Consider the following 26,632-nt stretch of genomic DNA (forward strand, 5'->3'; position numbering starts at 1 on the left):
CAGCAGCACTCTCCCGGCTCCTCTGGCCTTGTCTTGTCACAGCACATTTCTATTACGGTGCCATTCATTCTCACTGGTGGCAGAATGGAAAGGGTGATCGGGCAAGAGCAAACACACGTTTGCTTTTAAACTTGTTGATTGGGTCCATTATCTGCATTACATAAAAGCCACTGGGTGGATAACAGACGGTTTGGTCATTAGGACATGGCATTCTGTGAATTAGGAAGTGCGTTTGGTGGCCACCGGTTGCAGTTTCTGTTACACGCAAACACACACAACGCTTGCAGTCAGCCAGCGTGAAAGTGGAGCAAAGTGTTTCTCTTATGCAACTGCACAGCACACAGCTCTCATCTGTAGTCTGGCAAGAGAAACCAAACCGAAGGGCTCCTCAAGTCTTAATAAAGACACGGCTCGGCTCCCACATGGCGGCTGAAAAGCAAACCTGGTCCAGACTGGAAGCCAAGCGGCAGAGCAAGGCCTCCGGGACTCCTTTCAACTCTTGCTGAAAGATTCCTCCTGTTGCAGCCCAGGAGCTTCATCAGCGTGGACTTAGCGAGCACCGAAAGAGCGCTGCGCCTATAGTCTAACCTCTATTTACTCACCAACAATACCAGTCTCCCTTTCTCCATCTGCATCTCTTTCCCTCTGCCACTAACCACAGTGATCTCTCTTTCTATCGCACACTGGCTGACTGGATATTAACTCGCCTGTGAATCAAACCCATTCAGCAGCCGCACTGTATACATGGTGTGCAGCGGCTGCACTCTCCCAGCTCTCATCTTTCCTTGCTCCTAAATTGTCCATCCATCTTTCGTCTTCTCAACTCGCCCATACGGTGTTTCTCTGCCGTGTCCTTTATTTTTCAGCTGTTCTGTTTTTTTCAGTTCAATTTTTTTTTTTTTTTTTTTTTCCCCACTCCTCATCTTTCATTCCTACCTTCGCTTGTGTTTATCCCTCTGGAACACTTCACTGCATCAACCAGGGCTTGTCAGCTCCACACAGTGGTTACAGCATCAGCACCCACCACCTGACAAAGAGACAGACAGATAGACAGAGAGAAAGCGAAATTAACATAAAATTCAACTTCCTGTACAGTGTAGGTAAAAGTGTTGATGTTGATTCTAAGATGCGCAGAGTCAGCAAGGGCAAGGAAAATCATGAATGGACAAAGAAAGGTCCACAAAGGGCAAATAAACATAAGTGCTAAAGATAGTACAAATAATTATGCTAATGTATTTGCCTTGTTTAGCCTTTTAGGTGAGTATACGATTTTACTCAGCTAGATTTGCAGTGAAACTTAATCCACCCAGATTTAACCGGATATAAAAATGTTATCAGTCTGAGCTTAAAAAATTAATAACAATAATTAGATTCTTCATCCAACTGCGGACAACAGAGAAAAACTGAGACTTTCACTGAAAACAGCCGCCTGCAGCTGGATGACACTATGAGAGCAATGAGCGTTTTGGGCATGAAAACCACCAGAGAGCTGAAAGCAGCTAAAAAGATCCGCAGAGCGAAGGGAAACTGTAGATTGGGTTATAATTCTCTGTGGGTTTGTTACTTAAAGTGACCCCTTTCATTTTATATGTAATCATTTGATACATTGCTATGATAAATAATATTGATTATAGCTGCTTTAAGTGTCACATGATGGTCTAGATGCTTTTTTCTGCTCTAACAGGAGTGTCATTTTTGGAAATGCTCATAACTATGCATGAAAATTGGTGGTTTAAGATTGAGTGATAACATTCGGCCTCTAAAGTATGTGCACAGTAGTTATCAGCACTAATGGATCATGGTCTGAAACAAATATAGCAAATAGCTTCAGTCTAAAATGGTACCTATTACCTCTCCGAAAGCTATAGCAACTCCCATTTTAACATTTCAATAATGGACAAAGCTCGTTAAGCTTAACTGATTTATTTTTCGTCCCTAACAACTCCAGCATTGTCTTACCCGCCGCCTGGTGTAACTATTAACACTACTGCTGCTGCCCTTGCATCATCGAATCTCATCAGGAGAGAGTGTAGACAGGAGAGAGGCGGGGGCCTTTGAAGAATAGTTGCCAGGGAAACACAGCCTCTTATTCTCATGGCAACCCGTAGTCGGGTTACTGTTCAGTGTTATCAATCACGTGTGGATAGGATGGATGGGTGAACTATACTTCCCTTAATCTCTTGAGTGTGTGGGACACCAAAGCATTGACTTACCTACCTGTGGGGGTTGTAAACTACATCATCCACTCCTGGAATTACGTGTCTTCTACCTTACATAGGGGACGTTTGTTTTGACTACACGTTCCATTCAAGTAAATTGCCTAATGCTTATTGATTTCTCCTCTCCAGGAGAGGGCAAAGGTCAAACATTTCAACGGACATGTGAGGTCAAGAGAGAGAGACTTGAACTAAGACTTGGGAGTGTTAATACTCGTGGACTGAGTTACGGTTAACTTCATCTTTTAAGTGAGATTGCTCTTTCTACCCGAGTCTGACTTCATTCGTTAGTCTTCTGCCCTTTGACCTTTTGAACTAACATGAATTCTCTGTCGACGATAAGAGTCTGTCATAAACTCACTTCATGTACATTTTCTCCTGTGTCAATGAAAAAGCAGCTCTTTGCAGCTGTTGTCATAAGTATTAATGGTTTTACCACATCAAATTGACGATAGACATCTAATTTTACTGCAGCTTCAGGGCCCTGACGGCACATTTTGATGGATTACCATTTTCAATTCTGCTAATCAGTTGAGTGCGTTAGTTTGCCATTTGAGCTCCACGCCACCTGTTTGCTTTCTCAGCAGCGCTTAGTCTGATCCATGCAAAAACTTCAATTTCTGTCTCAGTACTTTCTGTACACACACACACATAACATCTGGGTTTTGAGGTGCAACTGCAAACACATGGATCAGATTTAGTTAATCTTAATACACTGCTTTTCATTATCGATTGACTCATTATTTTCCCGATTCCTCATTTCAACTCTAAAATGTCAGGGGAAAAAGTGCTTGTCATAATTTCATGAAGTCCATTTTTTTTCTCCCACTAACAGTGCAACATAGAGATATTCAGTTTTATGATCAAATGACACAGAAAAGCTTAAATTCTAATGGTTAAGAAGCTACAACCAGCAAGTCTTTGGCATTTCTTTTCTTAATAAATGACTAAAACGATTATTCGTTCACCTAAATAGTTGCTGATTCATTTTCTGTCAATCAATTAATCAAGTAACTGGAACAGTTCAACTGTAATCAAAATGTTAGCAATAGTAGCAGGAAGTGTAAAACTGGCCTTCATGATAAATGCGCCGGTTTAAAACTGCAACAGAAATCAAGGAGGCGCTCCTGTGGATGAGGTGGTTCGATGTTGGCTATGAGAAGCAACGTCCCCTGTTTTGAATCCAGCCAAGGACCTTAATTTCTCCTTTTCACCTCTCCTGCTCATCCTTTCTACCGCAGGGCTCCAGAAGAGATTCACTGTTAAGTTTGGAGGTTTATTCATAACCTTGGAAAAACTGCTTGACAAAGAAATTCTCAACACGGTTCATATTATTCGTTGTTTATGTCACTACGTGTCCAAACTTAGCAGCTAAACTTTTTCCATGACAATTAGCAAGTCTGCTGAGAATGGCCACATCATGTGACTGAAAAGCTTCTGGATTTCGATCATTTTCCTTTTGTCAAATATCTTCAGTGCAGCTTTGCAAAAGATTCTTCCAAGTCTGTTCCCTCATCGTCAATTTCATACTCATGAAACAGTTTGGAAACACCTGAATTGAGCTGCGTCTGTTTGAATACAGTGTTAATATTATGCTTTTTGTTTTAAGTATTACAGTCAAAACTAATCTCAGGAAGACTGTGACATCGGCGCCGCCCGCTTGATCAAATAGTAGATTCTCTCCAGAGAGCAGACACTGGCAGAGAAGTCCAGTCAACTGAAGGGGACAGTCTTTAAGTGTACAGTAGCTGCGACTTCAGAGCCAATGGTGAGAGAGTCGGAGGGTCTTAGGGGCGAAAAGGAAGAAAGCCAGAGATAACAAAGTCACTGTGTGTAGACATCTGTCTTTTGTGTTGGGAGTCTGAGGTACTGAGCTCATGTTAGTTCTGCTCACTGAACAGGTCCCTTCTCTTTAAAAAAAAAAAAAAAAAGAAACCCACTGGTGATTCTTCTTCTTCTCGCTCCCTCTCCATCTCTTTCACTCTTTCTCAACCTTTCACCCGCTCTCCCGACACACCCCTCTCTCCTCCCCCTGTTCACTCCAAAGCTCCTCCTTTATGCAACTGTTCATTCACTCATCTTCTCACCGCACAACCTTTTGACCTCTTCCTCTGTTACTGTGTCTTTTATATGCTACCTCTATCCTTTCCTTCTTTTGTTCTCAGCACATTCTCCCTAAAGATAGAGATGAGTGCAAGAAGCTGTGCTGCAACACCAGCTCACATGTGTGTTTTAAAAGAAAAGGGAGGGGAAAAGAGGATGAGTGTAAACACTCACCTAAACTCAGTTAATCTTCCTCTTAGTTAGAAATAAAAATACTTTTTTTATTGGCTGTCATTTGTTAAATTATATAAATTGCTGTAAGTAATATTATGCTGTTACTGGTGGTGGGTTAGAAGGAAAATGGGTCATGATCACATACAGGAGCAGTTTTTTAGTAGGAGAGGAGAGGGGAGGAGAAAAGTAAGGGAAAGGAGATGAGGGAAGGGTAGGTGAGAAATTAGAAGGAAAACAAGGAGATGAAAGGAAGGAAAGGAAAGGAAAGGAAAGGAAGGAAAGGAAAGGAAAGGAAAGGGAAGGGAAGATGTGCACTGACAAAGAGCCAGTTTAAGGAGTAAAATGGGAGGTGGCAGTGTCAGACCCAGCTAGACCATCACTAAAGATTGACCGCCGATGGAACGCTACAGCCAATTTGCCTCAGGCCCACACACACACACACACACACACACACACACACACACACACACACACATTCATACACAATTATAGATACCGCCGTCCCTCGGTGAGGTGAGGAGGAAGGAGAATAAAAGGGGAGAGCGGCTGAGCGTGAGAGCGAAGGATGGAGTGGCAGAGAGCAAAAGAGAGAGAGAGAGAAATGGAAGGAGGAGGTTACGATTCTCCTGCACCACCCCTCCCCCTTCTCTCTCTCTCTCTCTCTTACATGCATACACACACACACACACACACACACACACACACACACGTACACACAGGCTGGCTGAGTCTGAGTCCAGAGCAGCGCATGGTGCCTCATGAAAGGGCGATTGCAAATGAGCATTGTGATTCTGTGCTGCATGGCTGACAAAGAAAGAGGGAGGACATAGTGAGAGACAGAGAGAGGGAGAGAGGGAGAGAGAGATGGTATGGCATGTTTAAGCTGTACTTGAATCCATTTCTATTGTGTAACATGCTTCAGTGTGATCATTTTTCAAGTGAAATAAAGAACTGGGGCAGCAACTGAGGGATTTGATGGTTTATTTGCTGAGAGGTGGATAAAACCTGAGCTCTAATGTTTCTTTACTGTATCGATATTATGAAGGTTTATAAGCAAGTAACATTTGGATTTATCATACACAGTACACAGTCTATCAAAGTATCGTAACATGAGAGATTCTTGGTGAAATGAACCATTTTCACCGCTCTGTTTTCTTTATTTTCTCCACTGCAGAGATTAATATATGCCTTTTATTTAATATAGCCATTAATATTTGAATACCACAGTTTGGCTCAGGGGCGTTCTGAACCTTGGAAAAGCAGAGTTTGAGAAATTAAAGCCTTGGATTTCAGCTGTAAGAGCAATTTCCTCTTTGTGCTTCAGCTGTCAGAGGATGGACGGCTGTAAAGCGAGCTCTTGTTATCTTTATTTGTGATGTGCGATGCCAATTAGCTGCCATCAAAGGGAGCACTATAGGCTTTTAGGGGTCTACATGTACTCGCAGGGGGCTCGTGATGTGTGTACGTGCATATGTGTGTTATGTGTAGATATTTTTGCAACCCCCCCTTTCCCTGTCCTTCCCTGACCCCCTGCTGTCTGTAAACAAAGAAGGAAGCGATATACAGGACGACCGTACAGACAGTCGCTCTTTGTCCCACACAGACTGCTTACACGCTGATTTTTATGAGTCAGGACATGTATGTTTGTGCGTGTGTGTTTTCACAAGTGAAGTTAATTTCACTGGGATGAAAATGAATCGACGTAGATTGAGGTTGGATTGTATTTGAGTGTGCAACATTGAACTGAATTTATGAGATTTACACTGAGTTGCTTTGACTTTAATTAAACTGAACTAAACATGTACATGTTTTTGTTACCTCTTTAAAGACCTTGTCAGAAACAGTCGTCCTCGAAGTGCAGCCATAATGAGGGAAAATGTCATTTCTGAGGATCTGGTTGAGGTTAGGATGAGAGTTCGGGTTTGGCTATCCATAATGAATGGACGTCAATGCAGTGTCCTAACAAGGGTGTTAGGGTGTGTGTGTATGTGTGTGTGTGTTTGTGTGTGAGAAAGAGAGAGAGAGTGTAAAACAGAGAGAGCGACAAGGACTGCTATAAAACAGTACATGAAGGCAGTTTGAATTCAACTCGCTGGCGTCTCACTGTCTCCTCTCTCCTTCAACTCTCCTTCACTCTTTCAGTCCATTTATTGCCTGCCCGTCTCTCTGTCTGTCCACTTCCCTGCCTACGTCTTTACCTGCATGCACGTCAACCAATGTTCCCATTAAACCAACCGTATGTTTTCTTTGTGTAGCAATCAGAAATCTAAATTCCTCCTTATTCTTTGTCTCATAACTCAACCTCTCTCATTCAGCCTCTCTGTGGCTCTGTTCCAGCTCCATACTACGAGTTTTTTTACAAGTGTTTTCACCACTATTGGAAAGTAGCTGATAGTATTGATACAGACAGAAGGGCATGAAATGCACCGGGCCACCAGGACACACCAGGAGTCTCACAGGTGCGCATGTGTAGAAAATGGCAGTAAAGCAGTCACGTTTCAGACCACTGAATCACGGTCCACATCTCTGATTTTTCAGCATATCCTGGGGGATTGGGTGGGATTAAAAAATGGGGACATAAATTTCCTGTGCCAGAGTCAGGAAAATTTTGACAAGGTCAGCACAGCTGTACAGGTTGTTGTAAGTCGACTTAAAAACAGAACAGCTGTTAAATGGGAATAGTTCTTCAGTTGCTCCTAGCAACCGATATGACAGCTTCCGCGTTGACTGAAAATGATATTAGCAGAAGTCAAAGTAAAAGAAAAAAGGATTGCTAAAACCTACTGTACCTTACTGTGAGCAGACTACATGTAAATGGTCAATTGTATGTAGTACATCCTGGATACTATTACAATCTAGTAAGGAATTGGGACACAGCATGTGTCTCAATCCCTCAGCCGCAGCACATGACCACAGAAAATGAATGAATGGGGTGACCTCTGACCCCAGTGTGACCTAGAATCTATATTCAGCACTGTGCGTCAAAGTTGTCTACCCTCTACATACCGGGAAGAGCCGGCATGTCCTTGAGGCAATGCTCCATCACACTGTGCTGCAGTGTGTCTCACATAGCAGAGGATGCAGTGTTACACTATTCTCTGTCCCACTGGGAGGGGAAGGATAGAAGCAGCAGCTCTCAAGTATAGGAAATTGGCTGCAATGTAAGGTATGGGCTCAAGCTGACACGGAGAAAAAAAATAATTGATTGAACAGAATGAGAATGAACTAAAAGAGAGTCGGTTTGGGATGTGGTGATGGATCCCTGGTGTGGAAGTTTGAAATCTTGGCTGCTTATTGTGGTTTATTTGTGTCCAATGATTTATTTTTGAGTTACATGCCTATTCTTCCTTTGTTGTTTGATGGGAGAAGAATTATATATATATACAGCAGATAAACCCTCACTGACTCGAGCTGAGCTAATTAGTGAGCATATGTGTCTGTTCATGTGAATAGAAAGGGGGAGAAGATAGTGTATGGTCTCACAAGCCTGATCAAACACTGAACACAAGCATGGTTGCCAGTATCCTAATGTGCCCATGGCAGATCTGGCATACACACACACACACACACACACACACACACACACACACACACACACACACACACACACACACACATATAAACATACAAATATGTGTAGCGATGAGACTGAAATGAGAACTGACCATTCACTAAGCCCCGCCCCCTGTGGTTACTGTTACTAAGCCTGTCAAGTTTTCTGAGTCACATTAAATGATACCAGATTTACCAGTTGAAACTTTTATCTCTTCATTTTTGAAAGAGTGGGTCTTAAATTTCACAGAGGTCAACAAAAGCAGGTTTTTTAATTGAATGAATTTTGCCGTCCGAACAACATTTGCTGTTAGTATATTTCATCTGTGATGACATCTGATGACATCACAGAAACTTTTCGAGCAGGCTTTAGCTACTTGTCACTGAAAATAGTTGCCGACACTGGTTATACTGGATCCAATAATGATGTTGCTTCAGCTCTGGAAGTTACACACATTAGCATTACCACTGTAGGTAGTAAGCTAGTTAGCCGGACTTGCTAACGATTGCAGTTTACAGTAGAGAGCATAAACACATGGTCACATGGTTTCTGTACACTTTTGCTTTGGATTTTTGGTTGTGGAAAGGCTAAAAAAACAAAAAAAACAACATCCTACAAAATGTTTGGATAGCAAGAACTGTTCTTGCTAGACTTTAGGTGTGTCTCAATTCAGGGGCTGCATCTTACGAAGGCTGCATTTGAAGCCCATCTGTGACACAGCAGTGCGACAATTAAAGCTGTCCCGTCTCGAGGGCTCCTTCAAAAGCAGCTGAGAAAATGTTTTCTTTCTTCCTGGAAAACAAGGAACCAACAGGTGGATCCTTTGTGGCCCAACCTATCCCCAGATTCATGACACGCTAGTGATGAATCACTTTTCAAAAAGAGAAAATGGCGGACTCTGCAAATAAAAGAGTGGCAGATTGTCTCATTTCAGTTCGGCCTTTGCGAGACTGCAATCGGCCGCAAAGACAAACACTCTCCCCATCGTGTTTGTATTAAACAAAACACACTCTGTCACTCATTAATCTCTAATAGGAAAGGTGTTCCTGACTCCTTGTATTTACCTTGAGCCTCAGTAACCAAACACGTGGTTATATTATCCAGCAGCAACTTATTAAGAGAGCCGGAGCTTCGATTGAGATAACATCGCTAAGTAGATAATTTGCCTCTTCACTTATTACGCACTAATTGCAAAACTGTCTGGTTTCCTCTCCTCTGCTCACGCTCTGCTCTCTTCAGCCTTCCACTGGAACCCTAAATTGGTTTCACCTTCCCGCTGAATTGGGTATATTGATGTTAAAAATGGCCAGAGAGCGGGCATTCGGGCTATTTATTGATATTAGTGGACAGCGATTGATCTGATCGACAGACCGGATGCCATGATGCTGTTTGGAGTAGTAACTCAGAGAGCAGATCTGACGTAATATAATTACATCCAGAAATTCACCCTCCTCTTCTTCTACGGCTACAGAGTTAGACAAGCCGAGTCATGTCTGGTTAGAAGTAGAGTCACAGAGGCCGGAGAGGATTGACTGTGGCCCGTTTCTGTGTCTCACTGGATGTAATATCACACATTTCAAAGAGCTTCAGCGGGACACCCCTAACAAGGACGATAACAGAGTTTAATAGGACTTTTCAGCAGTTTCCACAAGTGCCATCCAACATTGAGAGTTAGGTAATATGATCGAAGAGTTATCTGATCTTGGCTTCCCTTGTCATGGAGAATTAAATCACTATATCTCCCAAATCTATTTTTTCTCACTGACTCATGTGGGTTGCTTCAAAGATGTATTAAATTAAGGAATCCCACATTTCAAAACTTGTTAGTCAAGATTTTTATTCAAGTTTCATTTCTGTTAAAACAACTGGAGGGGAGAATTAGGGGATTTCAATATTTTTAAAATCATTTTTTCTTGAATTAAATTAAAGTGTCTTATTGTGAACTGTAAAGGATCCGTGTTCCCCTTTGTTTAAAGATACTGACTTGAAAAATATATAGATAGTACAGTGAATTTTAATTGCACTGGTAACAAATGACATAACCTTGTACCATGCAGACATTTTCATTTGTTTTAAATAAATGATTCAACATTTTCCGAACTGCACTTATCTGTGTTCATGCTGAGTTATGTCTGTACAGTAAATAGGAATCCACAGCTAGCATCTGGTTATTTTAGCATAGCATAAAGACTGGAAGCAAAGGGCAACAGCTGGCCTCTTTGTTTTCTGAAGGTAACGTGATCTGTGTAGTAGCCCCTTTAAAAGCAAATTACCATGAATTTTGAAAAAAACAAGAAGGATTACACTTTATTTTCTTTTTTGTATTAAACAAACAAGATAAAATGTGTCTATCAGTCAACTTTAGAGGTGCTGGTAGACAGATTTAGAACAGAGCCAGGCAAGCTCTCCCCCCAGTCTCCAGTCTTCATGCTAAGTTAAACTGCTAGCTGCAGCTTTATATTTAAGGACAGACATAAACGTGGTATCTGGGCTACCTCATCTCTTTGCAGGAAAGCAAACAGATGTTAATTCCCAAAATGTCAAGCGCTGAATTAATGCACAGGCAGCATTCACAGTTTCAGTACAAGTCGGACGTATACTGAACATTCTTCCGGCATAGATATAACCTTCTGCGTCATATATCTGGACCTGTCCTCACCACCCTGTCCCCTCCATTACTTTCCCCTGTGTTCCTTTAACAGGATCATCTCTGCTCCGAGGGAGTAATCCCTAATTCCTGACAATAGGGGATTAATAACCCTAAGATTACCAGGTAGAGACGGATCACATCTCAAATTCCTAAATGAATTAAGCCCTGGATACAATACCGGTCTGATCCAACCTCTGAACTCCAGTATGAAAACAAAAAAAGAAACATCAACAGCGAGCATGCAAGCTAAAGTGACAGATGTTTGAATGGCAGATGTTGCTGCTGGACAGATGGATCAGTCAGTCAACAAGATTAAAATTGTTAAGATAAAACGAGAGAAAACCAGTTGGGCCACATGGACAAACATATGGATGATGCTGTATTCATCAAAGGATTGAATGAAGCATGGTGGTCCATCCACTTATTTCTGGCTTCATAATGAAGGTACGTCAGATGTTCAAAGATGGTTTGGGGTTGAATACCATCCAAGAGTTATGGCATCGTCGAGTTTGCAAGTGAAACAAACAGCTGTAGAAACTTTTCTAAAATCATATCAGAAGATAATTAAATCCCATTTTCACAGAACCATGCAGGTAGCAGCAGATGTCTCTAATTTATATACTGACTTCACTTCAGGCTTTACAGTCCCGTTAGCATCTTCAGCGTCAAAATGTTTTGACAAAACACTTTTTCAGGCATGAAACCGCGACACTTTGGAGTAGCCGCATTGTACGTGTCACTCATCTGCCTCGTTCATAGAGTGTCAGTTGAGGTTATGCAGCGGCCTGAGCACTGTCTTGTTCAGCGAGGGCTGGAGGAGATCATTACACATCATTACACCTGCTGGGTTGTGTTGACAGTGCCTCTTTGAAAGTGACAAATAGCGAGGGAAGCAGCAAACGAGGCGAACATTACCCAATCCCTTCTCCCTGTGCCCCCCCCCCCCCTTCCTTCTAACCCCATATACCACCATCTTCTATTCCCAGTCCCTCAGCATGTAATAACTGACATGCTGGAGCCACAGGGTTACACACTTCTGTAGTGTGAAATGCATGTCATCATGTGGAATGATGTGTAGCTGTGAACTTGGGGTAATTGCTGCGATAACATGGACATATAGCTGAATTTGACTGTACGTGTTGTTGATGTAAGGTGATATTAGACATTAGATTAAGAGAAATATACCCCCCCCCTCCCCATTCCTGTCTCCTGCCTTGTCAAACCCGATAATCCTGACACATGCTAAGGCAGCCTACTAAGATCCTGCAACTCATATGGACAGAGGAGATGGGACATTGTGAGACACACAGAGCACACTAATCCTCTGCAAGACAGCAGGACAGACTGATTGTGCAAGGCTGGAAGACACCGCCACATGCTGTCAACACCATTTTGCGGCGAGCATTTTGACTGGATGAGGGAAGTGACAGAATGTACCGAGGTGATGAACACTGATTGGAGCGGCTTGGAAGGAGAGAAATCCTGAGATCAGGGATGAATTAATGAAGGTTTGAGTTAATGATGGAGCGGGAGAGATGAATAGAGAGAACGGAAGAGGAGAGGGACCGACGGACAGAAAAAGAGAGGGAGAAGAGAAGGAGGGGGGTGTGAGACAAAGACTGTCAGGGAAGGAACGAGGAGGAAATGCAGACGGGCATGTTTCTATGGGCGCGCAGGAAAGATTTGGGGTGAGGGAATCTTGCATCATCGCAGCGGGCCAATGAAAAGGCTCGGTTAAAATGTTCAAAGGGAGTGTCCTAGCAACAGCGGAGTAAATACCATAGCAGCCACCATTCCATCTCAGACCGGAGAAAAAACGCTACACACACACACACACACACACACACACACACATTGATTAACACAATCATGAACTAGAGCACAAACATGTTAGCTGTTTCAGTGCACCTTGCTGTTTATTCATACATGTAAATGGGTTGTAATCTACATAAATGTATTCATGACCATACAGTGTGCAGCTGTGTAGGAGCATTTCAGAATCTATATATCACTCACTGGGTGTAAGCATGTTTGAATGACAGTAATGTATTATAATGGGAATCAGTTTTTCTCTCTCTACCAACATAAGTAGGTATTTTGATAGATGTGCAATAGTCAGTATTATATGTAATTTTACCAATGAAATTTATGAGTATATATGAGTACATGTACACGTAGTACATTATATAAATGTACATGAGAATTTGGCACATTTCTCTCTCTCTCTCTCTCTCTATATATATATATATATATATATAAATATATACACACACCTATATATACTGTATTTGTCTGCACATGTACTGCATCATTTCTGTATATAACCCTTGTATAGCTATGTGTATAAGACATACAAGCTTATTATGTGTGATTTATGTGTATGTGTGTGTGTGTGTGTGTGTGTGTGTGTGTGTGTGTGTGTGTGTGTGTGTCATGAAAGTCAACATGGCAGTAAATCATCAGTTAATCTACTCATATGGATTATAACCAGAGTCAGTAGATTACAGGAGGGATAGACAGGATCCAGATCTTTCAATTACACACCTCTCCTGTCTGTTTCTCCCTCCCTCCCTCCCTACCTGCCCATGCACACACAATACTTCATCATGCTTTCTCTTTATACCTTCCCATTTGTCCATCTCTCCATCCACAGCGTCTCTCTCTCATTCCCTGTCCTGCTGCACACACAAAGAAGACCTGCAGAGTCACATGGTAGCCCGGCAGGTATAGCTTCAGCCTTTCTGCTCTCCCTCTCTCGTCGAACAACCTCATGTACCCCCTTTCGTCCATCAGATCTTTTTTTTTTACCACATTTGAAAGAACTCATGAAAAGCCTCGGCCCTCATTCATTCATTCCTCCATTCAGTTTTTTCCTCCCTCCCTCCTCCTTCCCTTCCCTCCTCCCTGTTTTCCACTCTAGTCGCATGCACCCACCCCTTCTGATCAGCGGTGTAATCTGGGGCTATTGTTTTTAGCAGGCTGTTTGCAGAGACAGCTTGCACAAGCAAACACACACACACACACACACACACACACACACCTCAAACACCTACCTCACTGTATAAAACTGAGCACCTTTTTCTACTGACGCTTACAGTTCTTGATGTAATGCGTGTGCGATAATGGAACTGAAGAGACGAAGAGGCGTGCTTGACGTGCAATTTATCCACATTGTCCACAGAACACTCCAACGCATCAATGTGATATATGATGCATGTGCTGTGATGGTTCTAGGTCACATATGTCCTTTGACCAAACCATCATCCATCACTGAAAATATACACACTTTAAAACACATGAGCATGTGTGGACTCCATGTCGTTCCTGATGGATTCCTGCTAACACACAGAGGAAGAATAGAGGTGTGTGTGTGTGTTGTGTGTGTGTGTGTGTGTGTGTGTGTGTGTGTGTGTGTGTGTGTGTGTGTGTGTGTGTGTGTGTGTGTGTGTGTGTGTGTGTGAGTGTGTGTGTGAGTGTGTGTGACTGTGACTGTGACTGTGGCAGTGACCGTGCCGCTTCGTCTAAGCACTGCAGTGAAAAAGAACAAGCCCCAGTTGACCAGCCCCACAAGGTTTTTGATGTGGTCGAGCCAAATTCAACGCTCCCTCCCCACAAGCGACGATCCTGAGCCACGCTAGTCCTCCACATCCACTCCATCTACCCACAGGCAACAGCACCATCCCTTCACCAGTCACCCACCAGCCTCCATCTACAGTCTAACCCACATCCATCCTCCATCCTCTCCTCCTCAGCCCCCGTCTCCAGCTCGCAGCCTCTCTTTTAGGTGCAGGGTGGGACTATCTGGACCCTTCCTGCTAAACGGATGGAGCAATTAAAAAAAAGAAAGAAGAGAAAAAGAGTCGGCTCAGCTTACCGGCTGGGCGTGCAGGAGGGGAGGATGATGCCTCTGACTCTGCTCTTCCTTCCTTCTCTCTGGACCGAGGTGAAGCAGAGATGGATGCAGGGAACAAAAGACAAGGACAAAAGGCAAAAAAAGAGAGAAAATGCAGACAGCGGGAGCTGGTGGCGAGTGAGAGAATGAGAAGCAGAGGATGCAACAAAATTAGAGGAAAAAGTCCCTGTGTTGCTTTTCTCTCTCTTCCTCCGTGAGGATCCTTTATTCTTGTGAGCCAGAGGGCTGTGGATTCACCTAAACACTGAGCACACGCACTGCCTCACGCCACACAGCCCTCCCTCTTCCCCTCTCTCTCTCTCTCTCTCTCTCTCTCTCTCTCTCTCTCTCTCGCTGCACTAAAGACAGCAGCTGTTGGTCTATGAGAAATAGAACACTATGTCCCCCTCCCTCTCCCCTTCTCCTCCTACCTCGCTTGCTCACAAAGACCCCCACCACATACACACACACACACACACACACACACACACACACACACATACACACACACACACACACACATTCACATTCACATTTGCCATGTCCTCACAACACCCCCTCCCCCTTTGACTGACATCTCCCACTAGCCTGCTGGCAATAAGAGGAGGGGGCACAACCCTGTGTGTGTGTGTGTGTGCGCGCGCGTGTGTGTGTGTTTGTGTGTGTGTGTGTGTGTGTGTGTGTGTGTGCTGCTGCTGCCACTGCTGTGCATTTGTGTGTGTGGTGCAGAGTTGTATTGTGTTTGACATTGTTTCAGCAGCACAGTGACTTTTTCTGTCCACACGGTGTGAAAGTGAATCATGGTGAGTAAGGATGTGCATCAGGGTATTTTTGCAAACTGTGTGGGTGACTGCTGAGCATCATTTGCTACTGTGCTGCAGAGAGGAAGGAAATTCACCTTATTTGTGGTTATGAGCAGCATGAGGGTGTTTATATTTACTGTAAGACCAAACTATTTCACACACTGACTATAAGCATAAATGTGCTGACATTTATGAGATGCTGCACAAGATGGATATGGTGTGTGTGTGTGTGTGTGTGTGTGTGTGTGTGTGTGTGTGGTGTGTGTGTGTGTGTGTGTGTTGTGTGTGTGTGTGTGTGTGTGTGTGTGTGTTACTCATTCCCTCTCTGTCCTTCTCATTCTGAAGGAATTTGGGATGGTGAAAACTCACATTAGGGACCCTTACTTCAGGGTCGCATGGTTAAATGAGCCATTGCTAAATTGTCACTCAGTATATATATATATGTGTATGTGTGTGTGTGTGTGTGTGTGTGTGTGTGTGTGTGTGGGTGGTGGGGGTTTGGGGGCATGGCTGTATGGCAGCCCACCCGGGGGACAAGACCAAAGACCAGATGCTGCCATACCATACTATTCTATTGTGTGTAAAAGGGCCAAATTTAGGGCAGAGTCAGGTTAGCATGACCTGGCGCCCTTTCAATAATCAAGTTACACGAGTGTATTTGGGGACAGAGAGAGAAGACCAGTTGATGAACTCTTCCCTTTGCGGCCGTTATAGGCTGATGGGTCGAATGAGCACAAGAGGACACGTCATCTGAATATGACAAGCTTGCAATCAGACTCTAAAGTCTAGAATTAACTTCACAGCTCACTCTCTCCTATTGAAAATCATGTGAAAAGTGTGAAAGAAAACTGGACTATTTACAAAAAGTTCATGTGAGTTGAACTAAAGAGAAAGAAATGTTGCTTCTTGAATTCCTAAAAAAAAAAAAAGCACTGAATATGAAAGTGTGTCGGTTGCCAACAATGCACTAACACAGTATAAAATAAGCACAGACAGTAAGTCACGAGGAAGTACAAGGAATTACAACTGTCTGTGTGAATTGCTGAACAGATGACTAGCATGCTATAGTAGCCAATAACAGAAACACTGTGGGGATACTATAAGTGCCATTCTCACACTTTGAAATGCAAATCATTAATTGCATTTCAATTTTTCTCATAAAAAAACAAAAGATAAATTTGTCAGTTGATTAAGTCTATGTGTAGCAACACACAGCAGCAACACACTGTCTGTTGAACCTGAATAAAAAGCAGAGGAAGAGTCTAATGTCTAACAATAAATATGGGCCTTCCTGTTTTTGTGGTTGTGCCTGAGAAGTGGATCTGACTGTGACTTTCACATCACCAAACACTGCCCAACATTACTAAACACACATTTGACAGACTATTAAACATAGTTTCATTTTTACTTCAACTTCCCTGTGATACTACATTATTAACACTGTGGAGACAATTGTGTAACGCAAGTTAGAAAAGTCAGCAGAATTAGTTAAATATGGCCCAAAACGAGGATGTTTGATATATTTCAGCCACAGAGCACACATTCAAATTGTCTGTCTCAAGGGTTTAAGTCTTAGTTGACTTCATATACCAGAATGCACCGGTGTCAGCCGTAGCCCATCACAGAGATATGGAAGTGGTGCTGTAAGGGTTGACACCGCTCTTTTGGCTGGCAACTGAGCACCACAAGGATGGAGGGAAGGTAAAGAGGTGAAAGAAAAGAAAGAAAAAACAGAGGAGTATCATTTTGTTGTGGCGAGAGAGTGCTTTGGCTTTTTTACCACGTTTACAGTAACATATGCTGTACGATTGTTTGACTCCAGACGGACGTCAGATTAGGGAATGGAGGAGAAGCTACGTCAGAGAGCTTTTCATGAGTGGGAGGTTTATTATAAAGCTGGTGTGAGACTCATTATAGTGATGCACACCTCAGTCTGTTATGATGTTGTGTTCAGTTACTGTATCCGGCTCCCCAAATGTGGAATGAGCTTCCCACCTCAATCAGGTGATGCAGACAGAAAATCTCTAATATCATCTCTTGAAAACAATGTTTGCGCTCATTCCCCCCACACTGAGTTATGCAATGGATTTAATCTGTTTTTCTTATCCAACGTCACTATGCAAAAGTTTAGTTTTTTTTAAAAATCTGACATGCAAAGTGCTGCCGTTAAAAAAAGAAAGCAATGGATTTGCATTCAACTGAAGAATGAATCGTTGCTGCTGCGGCCTGCAGGACATTTTCTTAATTCTGAGGATTCAGCGACAGACAAATGGTCACATCTGATGTTTGTGGTGCTCAGCAGTTAAATCATAACGGCCTGTGGTCTCTGCAGGGTGTTTCAGACACTCATGACTGTGCGACCCCCCACTGTCTTTCCAATAAGATCATTGTCGCCGTTCTAATTTCTTCTTTTGGAAAAGACTCCAACATAGACTGAGATCATTTATTAATTCAGTGCATCAGAATCTGGAAGGTTTTCAGACAATGAAATACCCCAGTTTCACAGCTATAACAAGCATCACCACCCCTACTGACTCAGATATGCACAGACCAGATGTTCTCCTTGGAACAAGAGAGAGGGGGGCGAGTTTTGCCTGTTGTCTGTGAATAAACATCATCTTTGATGTGAGGCCTTGTACTGAACCCTCCTGACCAACTGAACTCTGGCTAAAAGATAAATTGTTCACATCTCACCACACCATGAAATTCAGTTCTGTATGCTGTCAAAGAGTAGACTCACACCAGTGTCTTTCTGGTGTGTGTGCGTGTGTGTGAGTGTGTGTGTGAGTGCCAGATTGAACAGCAGATACTGCAGACCCCGGCTGAGACACATGATCATCATCTGATCTGAATGTGTTGCCCTGAAAGACGGCGGTTGTGCAGTGAAGGAGACTAAAATGATTAAATAACATGTATCCAAGGATACTGAGGGAGGATGGTGAGTAAGTCAATTTGCATAAGCTTCTAGTTAAAGTTTGCCTTCACAGAAACCTACTGTACACAGTCACTGAGTACATAAACATCAAATAATGATTGCTAAGTCTTTCATTAACTCACACATAAGTAAATGTTTCATGCTCTTTATCTAAAACCATAATACCCTAAATTCTACTTTGACGTCACATCAGCTGTGACAATAAAAGAATTTCCAGTTTGATTTTCTCTTTTGATTATAAGATTAAAAAAAGAGGACAGGCTGCCTTTTCAAGACCCAGCTTATAATATGTGAAAGTGCAAGACAGATATGGAGGGTTTTTTTTTTTAACTGAAATATTAATACCTGAGCAATATGAATAAGGGGGAGCACCTTGGATTATTTATACAGTGTCTATTATTTTTTAGGTCAATTGTCCCTTCTTGCTTGCCATTGCATGAATGGCAGAGACTGCCTGTGGTGTGTGAGACGGTCCTCTTTAGTCTCTTTAAAGGCTTCCTTTATGAATTATGAGGGGAAGTAAAGCGCACTGGTACCATTAAGCTGAAACACCATGAAGGAGCAACTTGGGGTGAGAAAATCAAAACCGAGTTTCAGGAGGATTTTATACAGAAATGCAACATTTTACAGCCTTTGGAAGAAATGAGGCAATAAAGAAATTCAAAAGAAATTAATGTTTTGGTCTTAAATTGTTTGAAGGAACAGGATTTATAGGTTTACATTAAAGCGGGACTACATTACCAAAAGAAGTCTAGCCACATTGTTAGCATTCCCCAATAAATCAAGATATTGAACAAACAGAAATGTAAGGGTTTAATGTGTCATGCTAATGTGAGCCTGTGATCCCAAGAGACTTCGGGAACTCCTGGGTGGATGTTTCAGTGCAGCCTCTGCAACCAATTTCTACTTGACAGGTGAACGCCCTCGACCCTGCTGATGAGCAGCACAGCTGACAGCTCTGTGTGCTTTTCATACTTTCTCTCAAAAGTATCCTCCGTCTTAACAATCTAAGAGATCATAAGACCTTTTCTTCTCTTTCCTTCTCTTTGGACCACATCTTAGTTGTTGTTCTTCCTTGCAAAACAGGTACTGTATGGCTACAGCAGTCCAACAGTCTCCTGGTGTTTCAGTTGATTGATACCCTGGTCAACTATCTATGTTTGAAGCCAAAGCTTTCAGCGGAAGCTTCAGGGTGATTCTCCCAAAACAGCGCCATGTTGGAAAGATGTTGAGGAAGGCCCAGACATTTACAGATGTAGTTGTTGTCTTTTGAGTCCATCTTTAGAGCTGTTGTTGAGTTGATGTCACACAACAGCAGGGGCCACATCAGATGCTGGTATATGGTGAACTGCTAACAGCAGACCTTGAATTTCTCTAGTAGCAAACTTTGGTGGATCTTGCTCAGACCGTCTGAGAGCTGGGTTGTGAAAGAGGCAGCCATGTGCTTGTGGGACAGGTTGGCTGATGTTATAGTTCCTGACTACTTTTCAGATTGAGAGACTGAGGGACTTGGCTGGTTTTATTTTATTTTATTTTGTTTTATCAGCAGCTCCTTAAGCTGTTTCAGGATCCTGGAGGTGCATGCATAGGAGAAATGGTACAACCCATCACTATCCCTTTATCCAGCTGGTGCCAACCGGTTGACATCTCCTGGGTTGTGTTGCCGACATGGAAGTTGTTAAAGTAGTTTGCTACTTGGCTCCGGATGCATGACGGTATATGGAGGATGTTGAGAGTGAAAGTGATGAGCTGGGAGGGAACAGACCCATAGGCATTTGCAAGATCCAGCCAAATTACATGAAGATCTGATTTTCTGGGGAACTCTAATAATTTTTACGCATCAAACTGGCAGGTGTTGGGGAGGACTGCTGCACATGTCAAAAAAAAGTTATACAAAGCCCTTTGAGGCTCCAGAGGGAGCTGCACAAAATATGATAAAGTGAAGTCGCTTGAGTTTGGGCTGCAGACTTCAAGTTTGAAAATGAAAGAAAAAAATCTGGAGGTGTGCAGTTAGACAGAAATGAGCTGAGGTAGTCGCCACATTTTGACAAGGAAGAATGTGTAGAATAAAAAGGTGATATCAATAATTAGGCTTTCTTTTAAGATGACAGATTTAGAAATGCAATACTGCTCCTTTTCGTATTCCTGAATCATAGCAAGATTCAAAAATCAGGGTGTGTGAACATGCTAACTAACCTTAGCTCAATCATTATTTCTACGTCTAGGTTCAACCATTCAAAGGGTGTCTTCTTCCTCTCCTCAAAGGACAAAACATCTGAAGCCCGGACCAGTCACGTTGCACTACAGACATCCGTACTGAAGCCCACACTATCCCTCCATGACTCTCACCAGTTAAATGTTAGACTTCTATATCGATGAGTATGTGGGCAGCTGGTGAGCTGGCATCATGCAGACTCCACTCGCAGTGTCAGACCTGAGAAAAATGAAAGCTTTGTAAATGTATAGAATCAGTGTGGACCAACTGTGAAGGTATATGTCGCTGAAAGGTGTTCTGTCTCTCAGTATGATCACCTCAGGCTGACATACAGCTCAAGCATCCCCACTCACAGATACATTCACCTGCCTCTCCTCACCATCTTCCCTTTCCAGTCTCCAGCTTCTCCTCCCTCACCCCACCTCCTCCCCCCCTTGTGCCTATTTCTGTCATCTTATTTGGAGTCATTGACAGAAGTGTGGTAGTTCGACACCCAGTCCCCTCCCCAACACACACATACACACACACACACACACACACACCATCCACTCTCCATGCCCCTGTAACACCCCCGCCGTGCTCAGACGGTTAGTACAGTCTGCCTGTGCTCTCTCCTTATAAGGGCAAAATACATTGACAGAGGCAGAGAGAGGGGGCTGTACCAGCATAGGCAGACAGGTAGGGGGACAGTGGCTCAAACAGGAGGAGAGAGAGAGAGAGATGATGATGATGTAGAGACAGAGGAGCAGAGATTAGGAAATATTGAACAAGGAGGAGGAGGGATGAAGGGATGAAGATGGCCAGGGAGAGAGGGTGGTGTGGATTGTGTGATAAGAAGTGAGGCTTTTGGGCTTTTGACAGCAAATACCAACATTTTTCAACTGAGGAGGACTGTAGCTCATATTCTATGGCAATCTGTGCCTGTCAATTTTCAGTCTCATGCAAAACATAATAGAGCTTTTCTCCCTAGATTTTATGTCTTTGCAGTATCAAAAACCCCCACAAAGAAACGCCCATAATAGTGATATTTCACATGCATAATACCATGCTGATCAAAGCACAGAGTATTTTAAGTTATTCAGCCAAGTATTTGTTAAACGAACCATTCATAGAATGCAAGAAATAGGTGACAGTGTGCTTCAGTCATGTTTATTAATACAGTTTACTCTAAACTTAAACAGAACACACTCATCTTGTGCACAGGAGGATTTGGCTTCAGATCTCGCTCTCTACATTTTCAGCATTTTCCTCATAACTTGTAATATATCTTTGAACTGCAGAAAAATATCCACCCAACAGAATATATTTCCAAAGGGCATGTCAGCAAGTCATCGAATATGAAACAGAAAAATGTATTAGCTTGTGGCTGCAGCGCTCAGGAACTCTCAGCATCAATACTGATGCTTTAGACTGTGGCATCATTTCATCATCCACATCCTTTTCCTCCTCAGCATGATCATCACAGTAATCACATGTCCTAATTGTCATCATATCCACGTAACTATATTTGTGTGGAGTCTGATCACATGTCGCTTTACAATCAATCCAGATTAAGTGCTACCATACTCACAGCCAGAAAAATATCAATCAGCTACGCAAAAAGGCTTCATAATCATTGAAATCAGAAACGGACAGAAATTCCTCATCAATGTCCAGCTTCTAATAAAAGCCAAAATGATTGACTGTAGAGGTTAAACCAGTGATTCTGCAATTACATTAGAGTTGGAGGAATTGTGAAAATGAATGTAATGCCTAGTATTGGCCAAGCTCCAAAAACACTTGATTCTACACTTTCCATCATACAACTTCCTGCCTGGTTCATGCCCACGTCGTCCAAACGCCATATGCCCAGTTCATATCGCACCACATCTGTCACCAATGTGAAGTCCAATGACATCATCAGGGGTATTTTTCACACTTCTCGAAACACCTCCAAACCCACAAAGGACGCTACACAATTGTTTTCACAGGACGCTGAGTACTCCATATGATGAGTAAACTGTTCATGTCTAAAATCAGTGGAGTGCCCCTTAAACCTCACAATAAAAAATAAGTTACCGGTGGTGAGAAAAAGGAGTTGGTTTGAGCTGAGAAAAGATAAAAATGACATAAACAAAAATGAAGCATGATCACTTTATTAGCAATATTAGGAAAAACACCTGCCAATCAAACTTACTTAGAGTATTCCATCACTGTAACACTGTCAAAGTCACAAACCTTTTTTATGTCACACATTGACCTTGTCAAAACCCACATGACCACAATGCAACTTCGACTGGAGCTGTTTTGTTTTTTTGCTAGCAGCCGCTAATAAAACCTTGAGCCGCTAACCCCAAGCAGAGATGAGATGAGGAGCAGGTTTCAGCAGGGTTCATACAGCTTCTTTTTGTTTCACATATGTGATCGTACTCCCCCACACCAGTAAACAGACTTTCATGTGATGTGTGTGTGTGTGTGTGTGTGTGTGTGTGTGTGTCATGGGGAGCAGATAAAATGGAGTTTTTTCCCTTTCAAGCTGCTGTGTGTATGGGTTTGTTTTACTATATTTGTGGGGTCTGAAAACCAGGAGCCCACTATACTTAAAATCCTGGACATACAAGTTTAAATGGCTGCTTGAGGGTTAAGACTTGGTTTTAGGGTTAAGGTTAGGCATTCAGTCGTGATGGTTAAAGTTAGGGTAAGGGTCTTTGGAATGCATTATGTCAATGACAGGTCCCCACTAAAATAGTAAAACAACGATATGTGTGTGCGTATTGTTTGTGTGTGCGTATTGTTTGTGTGTGTGTGTGTGTGTGTGTGTGTGTGTGTGTGTGTGTGTGTGTGTGTGTGTGTGTGTGTGTGTTGTGTGTGTGTGTGTGTGTGTGTGTGTTTGTGTGTGTGTGTGTGTGCTGGTTCTGTTGGTTCAGCTGGAGGATTTCTCAGCGTCACACCTCCTGGGTAGCAGGAGGCCTGGTCTGCCTGCGAGGACTGGGCAGGTGCTAATTGGGCCTGAAGCTTCTGAATGGAGACGCCTGCCATGAATGGAGGCGAATGTGATCCATGTGTGTTTGTTCAGCGTGTGTACAGTACGCCGGCGTCAGCATCGCCACAGACTGCATAAACACACCTCCTCTCTGTGTACTGGTATCTGTCGCAGCTAAGTTAAATAGACCCCTTATTTTGTCACAGATGGAGGGATGACACCCTGTTGGGAATGATGCGAGAGGAGAGATGCAAATCCTTTTAGTCACAGGTCCCTGAGTGGCGTAAAAGGCAGAAGCAAGAGAGGAAGAGAAGGGAATTAAACCAACATAACACCCAGCAGCTAAGTGTGTCAGCATCTACGATAGGAGGCAGGCAGGGGGTTGTTTAATGGCATAGGGTCTATGTGTGTTTGTTTCAGAAAATTATCTGTATAAAACATCTGTTCTTTTTAATCTCTACCAACCTGTAGGCAATAGTTGATTTACTCTGAGTAATTCCCCCATGGGGCCAAAACTCAACCCACCCTAAAGCCCACGCAACTGAGTAGGTCTTAGAAGAAGAGGAAGACGAAGAAAACAGATCAGATGAATAAAAAGGATCTTGATTCAGAGGGAGTTTGGAGATAAGCCTTTCCTCACCGTCTCTCAGAATATATAACAGTGAACTACCTCTTCCTATCTCTCCACCATGTCTTCCAGTCAGCATTCCCTTTGAAGGAATTAGGGAATGAAAACTGTCAAGAGGGAGATGAGTCTTGATAGCTCTCCCTGGCGTGCTGGTTATGTAAAGACGCTGTGATATAACCCAAGAGGAGAGATGGACTTTATGGCATGAGGGAGGTTGAAGGACATGCAAGAACGAGGTCACAGATTTACACTGGTGGACGTTTGCTGACAGGATGACTGCATATATACAGCATGAACACAGAGTGGTCCTTTAACCAGGTGTCAGTAACCATTATATACTCATTCTGCATTTAGTCTGCTTTTATTGAACCATGATGCAATAATGCAGAGGTCGCCAACCTGGGGGTCGAGACCCACCCAATAGGTCGCAACATACACCTGAGAGGTCATGAGATGATTAACAGGATAGGAAAGCAAACACGTTTCTGTAAAATTATGTTTATATGTTTTTTTCTGAATTTTCTGTAATATTTGCCTTTTACAGTTAAAGGACCCATTTGTATGTTTTTTCGGCCACTGAACATGGTTTCTTGCCGGGAGCAGGAAGTCGTGGCTGTTGCTTGACAAGAGCTTGACAAGAGCTGCCATCGTTATCTTCATAATACAAGAGGTTACAATACGCCCTCTGAGCTCCAGGGCAGAGTGGAGGTTACAGTGAGTCACTAAGTGATGAGACAGGCCGGGGCTAGCTGGTTAGTGAGCTAACTTCAGTAGAAGAAAAGACATGATAGAGACAAGAGTTAACATTGGTGTTGCTTTCCACCACTGGAGACAGCTCTTGGTGAATAAAGGAATGGAGTTTGATGGTGAACTCACAACATTTTTTCTAGACTGGGAAGTAAATAGCTGCTAATGCTAACATTGGCTATGTAGCAATAGCAAAACTTACAAATAGCTCCTTTACGTATCAGATTAAAGCCCAAAATGTACAGATCACAGAATATTTTAATAAAATACTTACTGAAACTGGGCTTTACTTAACTTTATTTTACTTCCGTGCGTGACTTACTGATAATGATTCAGGCTGACTTTGAGGCTGACATTCAAAAGCCACTGGCTCAAGAAAAAGATGTGGCACACAGCCGAATGAGGCATGGTGACCACAGTTACTAAGTAATGGGAAGGGGTTAGCATGTTATTTGTGTATGTGTATGTGTCCTTATCGCTGTCAACATGGGAAGCTGCAGGGGTGGGGTGTGGGATGTCCCAGAAATTGGCCGTTGCCCCTCACCCTTCCCCCCACGTTGGGCATCCACATGGACGGTGACAGACGCGAAAAGGAGGAGGGAGGGAAGGAGCAAGAGAGAGAGAGTGAAGATGGAGGGATGCCAGTATGTCTTCCCCCTGGCACCCAGATGATCCTCACGGTCTGCCTGCTACACCCTCTTTGTACAGATCCATTTAAATGCTATCAGTTGAAAACAGATCTTGGATTAATACAGCTTTAGGGATGAAGGAGCACATTCCCTGTATAGTCTATAGGAAGAACGACTCCTCCTCCCTCTGTCTCTCATACGTTCACACTAAGACACATACTGGACTCTACATCCCGCCATGTATCCATATGCGTCTAGACTGGAGTTTCCCAGTAACCCTTAGTCGTCCAGACCTCTCTTCACTCCCCCTGAGGCTGAGCTGATTAACAGTAATAGGGAACAACAACGCATGATAATGTGAATTATAATGGACCAATGGATGCAGCCTTTGGCCCCGCGCTCCATATGAGGCCAATGGCACAGTGATGCTGCACATGGGCCCTACAGGGACAGGCCAGACAAAGACAAAAGCATGCCAGACTGTAGGTTAATGTAAGTGGAAAGGACGCGGGGGGCCTGAAGGGGACGTACGGTATATAGGTCCTCAGAATAGATGAGGGAATCTGTTTATTTTGAACAGTAAATATACTCATGTCTGCCAGTGTACACACATTAGTGCAATGAGGTCAACCTTTAGCCCCAGTTTTCATATGGTTATACTTAAAAAATGAATGGCACTCAACCGAAGAAAAACAGCATTTTTCTGGTTTCCTGAAAAGTTGATATTTTAGAGATTATGTGGTTTTTACTCCAGAGCAGCCAAGTGTGGTCAGAGCGTTTTGTTTTTGCAGCAGCCACAGCAGTTACTGGCCTCCTCTGTCTGCTCCTGCTTCTCCATCGTTTCCTTTCAATGGCTGGCTGTCGTTCTTCCAATCCCCGTCTCTGGCCAGTGCTCTGGGGCAGCTACTACCAGATGGGGGGCGGTGAGCTTTGGGAGGCATTTCAAAAGCGGAGATTCAGAGTACAGTCTAAGAGAACACACACACTGACTCTGAGATTGGAGGTCTTATCCCAAGTGACTCCCAACTTGTCTTACTCAGGAGAAGTGAAGAGGTCAGATTATTTACTCTGGAGAGGATCCCTATCTGTCTTTGGTCCAAACACACACATACTCACAATGTGAAA

The 26,632-nt window shown here is 43.1% G+C and overlaps 1 protein-coding gene across 2 annotated transcripts in view; it reads right to left on the bottom strand.

The window, feature by feature from the left end:
• fam49al (family with sequence similarity 49 member A, like) overlaps positions 1-14,907 on the bottom strand; it is a 33,799-nt gene extending 18,892 nt beyond the window's left edge. The window contains exons 1-2 of one of the 2 annotated variants that reach the window (XM_056399402.1): positions 14,571-14,907; positions 937-1,027 (exon numbers count right to left, since the gene is read on the bottom strand). The gene's annotated coding sequence lies outside the window, so the exon portion shown is untranslated. The remainder of the gene's footprint in view (positions 1-936; positions 1,028-14,570) is intronic. The other variant, XM_056399405.1, reaches the window with a different exon arrangement.
• Positions 14,908-26,632: the final 11,725 nt, after the last annotated feature.

This window comes from Seriola aureovittata, chromosome 16, assembly GCF_021018895.1.
Source record: "Seriola aureovittata isolate HTS-2021-v1 ecotype China chromosome 16, ASM2101889v1, whole genome shotgun sequence".
Lineage (NCBI taxonomy): Eukaryota > Metazoa > Chordata > Actinopteri > Carangiformes > Carangidae > Seriola > Seriola aureovittata.